This window comes from Cricetulus griseus, chromosome 8, assembly GCF_003668045.3.
Source record: "Cricetulus griseus strain 17A/GY chromosome 8, alternate assembly CriGri-PICRH-1.0, whole genome shotgun sequence".
NCBI classification, from domain to species: Eukaryota; Metazoa; Chordata; class Mammalia; order Rodentia; family Cricetidae; genus Cricetulus; species Cricetulus griseus.
This window is the reverse complement of record NC_048601.1, coordinates 75,382,897-75,384,058: the sequence shown is the minus strand read 5'-3', so window position 1 is coordinate 75,384,058 and position 1,162 is coordinate 75,382,897.

Here is a 1,162-nt window from a genome sequence, read left to right as displayed (position 1 = left end):
TCCCCCAAAGATGGTCAACGCCCCCAAGTCAGCAGGAAGCAGTCTTGAGATTTCTTCGTCCCTACTTCCCTAACCTACCACGCCCAATTCCCCACCTTTTATAATGAACAACAGCCGGGACTGTAAGAACATTCACCTGGATGACCCCTCCCCCAACGACAGGTGGGGCACACACAGGAAAACGTGCTAAGTCATCACCGAGTCACCCACCACGCATTACGGCCTGCGTGAGGACTCTGCACATGCCCAAAACCCTAGTGTGCATGCCCAGCCTTCCCTTTAAAAGGTCCAACCTTCACCTCCTTCTCTCTCTCTGGCTCCTCTTGGGTTGGCTGACAACCCAACTCCATCCTCTCCCCTCTTCTGGTAAATAAACTCCACGTGGGTTGTTCATCCATAGTTTCCTTTCTGTACACCGCAGCCGCAGCGTAAAAGAATAACACTGGGTCCATCCCTGAGTAGGAGAGTATGGATCGGGAAACTCCTAGCTACCCAGTGATGTTAAGGATGAGATAGACACATTTTGTGATCTCAGAAGGGCTCTCAGCCCATGCTGGAGTCTGGAGACCACAGTTTATTCAAGCATCCTCTTAAATAGCTTTCCAACGGTATGGGTGATAGCAGAAGACATCTATTATCGTGTATAAAGCTGATATCAAATATTTCCTTTAATCTTAGAGGCACCCCTAAAACTGCTAGTCCTCACCAGCCTCTAACCAGTCCCTAGGCAAGTATACAAACCCTCAGAATAGGTGTGGGCCCACCCAGGGCCTAGGTCTGCTGTTATGCAAACTAGGAGACATTCTCCACTGAGGCCAAAGCCATCTGGTGGTAACCAGCCCACATCTAAAAGACAATGTGAGATTCTAGCTCTTGGGATAGAGCTTGAGGCCTGCATCCAAAATACCATAATTGATATTTTTAGGCCCTGGACATGGGAGTTTCACCATGCTCCAGTGAGTATATGGTCAACACAAACTGAACTTTTTTTTTCTTTTCTTCTTCTTATTTTGTCTTGGGGGGAAAGGCACAAGAGTGGGGCGTGGACCTGGGAGGACTGGTAAGTGAATGTGATTGGGGTGCGTTATGTGAAATTTCCAAATAATCAATAAAAATATTATGTAAAAAAAAAAGAAAAGAAAAGAAAACCGGATTTTCATCA